This window comes from Rhinopithecus bieti, unplaced genomic scaffold (assembly GCF_001698545.2).
Source record: "Rhinopithecus bieti isolate Rb0 unplaced genomic scaffold, ASM169854v2 repeat_25217, whole genome shotgun sequence".
NCBI classification, from domain to species: Eukaryota; Metazoa; Chordata; class Mammalia; order Primates; family Cercopithecidae; genus Rhinopithecus; species Rhinopithecus bieti.
Window position 1 is genome coordinate 1 of NW_016838064.1, and position 3,118 is coordinate 3,118.

Genomic DNA, 3,118 nt, shown 5'->3' on the forward strand with positions numbered 1-3,118 from the left:
AAAAATAAAAAAATAAAAATTAGCTGGGCATGGTGGTGCGTGCCTATAGTCCCAGCTACTTGGGAGGCTGAGGCAGGAAAATCGTTTGAACCCAGGAGGCGGAAGTTGCAGTGAGCCGAGATCGTGCCACTGCACTCCAGCCTAGTGACAGAGCGAGACTCTATCTTAAAAAAGAAAGAAAAAAGAAAGTTGAACAATTAAAGTCATATTTTGCAATGAATGCATTGCTTTGAAATTCTTAGCAAAACTCTGTCCTTTATAAAAGTTCAATCCAATTTTTTACTTCAATAAATTTTTTCTTAAAAAGAAATTTATATTCTTATAGAAAAAATTTTATAGTAAATTTTCTTGCTTTGTTTTTTTTTTTCTAGTTTGTATTCTAAATTAAAGTGGTACCTGTGTAAGTTTCTTCCAAAGGTATATTGAGGGATGCTGAGGTTTAGAGTACAATGGAACCCATCACACAGGTAGTAAGCATAGGACCTAAGAAGTCGTTTTTCAACCCTGGCCCACAGACAGGCCCACTCTGTCCCTTCCTGTTCTTATTTCCCAGTGTCTACTGTTCCCATGTTCACGCCAATGTGCACCTAATGTGTAGCTCCCACATATGAGTGAAAACAAGATATTTGGTTTCTGTTTCTGCCTTAGTTTCCTCAGGATAGTGGATTCCAGCTGTATCCATGTTGCTGCAAAGGACATGACTTTGTTCTTTTCATGACTGCATAGTATTCCATGGTGTATATGGAATTTTCCAATCCACCTTGGATTTTCAATCACCCAATCCTTGGGTGCACCTGGACTGACTCCATGTCTTTCTATTGTGAACAATGCTGCAATGAACATACAGGTGCATGCATCATTTTGTTACAATGATTTATTTTCCTTCAGGTATACCCCTTGTATAGTAATGGGGTTGCTGCGTGTGGGATTACATGTGCCTGCCACCACGTTTGGCTAATTTTTGTAGTTTTAGTACAGACACGGTTTCATCATGTTGGCCAGGCTGGTCTCAAACTCCTGGCTTCAGGTGATCCGTCTGCCTCGGCCTCCCAAAATGCTGGGATTACAGGCGTGAGCCACCGCACCTGGCCAAGCACAAATCTTTTAACAGAAGAATGGAAATGAATCTTTCAGTGTTTTGTTTATTTAATTCATAAAATGCACTTATTTTGGATTCTATTAAATAATAAATATCTATGTGTGGTTAAGTGTTTGGTTGCCAGTCATTCACTTGTGATTATGGGTGGGAAGAGTTAAGATGGTGCAAAGAAACTTTAAAAGTGGTATGGGCTGGGCATGGTGGCTCACCCTGTAATCCCAGCACTTTGGGAGGCTGAGGTGGGTGGATCACAAGGTCAGGAGTTCGAGATCAGCCTGGCCAATATGGTGAAATCCCATCTCTACTAAAAATACAAAAATTAGCTAGGTGTGGTGGTGGGCACCTGTAGTCCCAGCTACTCGGGAGGCTGAGGCAGGAGAGTCACTTGAACCCGGGAGGCAGAGGTTGCAATGAGCTGAGATCATGCCACTGCACTCTAGCCTAGGCAACAGAGCAAGATTCCGTCTCAAAAAAAAAAAAAAAAAAGTGATGTGAACCACAGACAAACTACAATCAAGTAGAGTAAGACAAAGCATCTCAAAGTATACCGTCAGTTATTAGGCAATAACATGCAATTTCTAAAACCTAACTTAAATGCAACTTTTAAAGAAATTTTAAATGTGTCAGTTTAGTCACATTTATTGAATAAACTTAGCAAATGGGTATCTCTTGAAAATGAGAGCTCCAGTGAATTAAAAAACGTAAAGTTCCCATTTCCTTTCTGTGTTAACACAGCTAATTATAATCTTTACTTAACATGCATAAGTCAACAGAACAACTCAGTATTTCACCAAATTATAAACAAGAATTATATTAAAGAAATGAAACCCAAAAGAGAAACAGTCATATAACTAACCTCAGTTAAGGAGTTCTCGCAGTTATTTGAAGTCTGTGGGTTTGAAGTAGGAATTCTTATGGGCGTTTTGGAAATATCTTTTCTGTTGAGTCCTATACTATTAAGATTTTCAATACAAGGTAACTCTGGGTCTGGCCTTGTAGGAAGAGTGCTGAGAAAATATTTCATCCGCTCTTTCTCCATAAGGAGCTTGGTGCTGATCACTGCTATTTTCTTATTCAATCTGTAAAGACAGCAAAGACAAATGCTTAGTATTTCATTTTTCCTTGAATGATTCTTAACGACTTGCATTTTAAAAAAAGTTGCCCTAAGAGTAAACCAAATTACCCACTAAACAGTGTTTCCACAAGAAGATGTGTGAGAGCCTACCTCTTGTAAGCAATTTTAATTTTAAAATCATTCTAAATAAGTATATGTGCTTCTAAAGTGATTTCTACTGAACAAGCAGTTCAAAGTCAACAGGGAAGAGAAATGGCTATCAGTGATGTACAGCTCAACAGGTAACCTAGCTGCCTTCTAAAATAGCTCTACTTGTAAGATTCTACAGATTCCTTTAGAAATACTTGTATTTGAAGGGTAACTATATGGGAAAATGAATATGTTAATTTGCTTGACTATAAGAACGACTTCACTATAAATAATTATATCAAAACATCATGTTGTACTCCTTAAATAATGTAGATTAAGAAAACTAAAATGAACAAAAATAATCTAGAAATACTTGTGTTTAGTAAACCAGTTTCAGGTTTCACCCTTGTACATTTCACCCATGATCTAAGAACAATTAAGTATTTGGCACTGAGGAATAACTCAGAGCAACAACTCCTGGGGAGAACCAGATTGTTTGGTTGGTGATCAAAGAGAACTAAAGCATCTCTGAAGGCAATTAGCCCCCAGCACTGTGACCAAGGCACTGGAGGTGGGGCTTGTTCTTTCTGACAGAAACTATCCTTGAAGAACATTTTAAAGGTAAGATTATTTACTAACGTTGTTTTCCAAAATTACATTATCAGATTAGCAGTCACTTCCTACTGATCTCCTGAAGCCATCTCACTAAAAATTATACTTTCAAAACAAATTAATGAGCTTAATTCATTTTCTGTTAGTGTGTTTTGACTTACTTCGTTAAATTTTTTGACATGGAATTGTTAGCTTTCAATGCT

The 3,118-nt window shown here is 37.5% G+C and overlaps 1 long non-coding RNA gene across 1 annotated transcript; it reads right to left on the reverse strand.

The window, feature by feature from the left end:
- Positions 1 to 1,722: 1,722 nt before the first annotated feature.
- Positions 1,723 to 3,118, reverse strand: LOC108524864 (uncharacterized). The gene is made up of 2 exons (XR_001884150.1): positions 3,077 to 3,118; positions 1,723 to 2,178 (listed from the first exon to the last, which is right to left on the reverse strand). It is a non-coding gene; the product is annotated as an uncharacterized LOC108524864 (long non-coding RNA).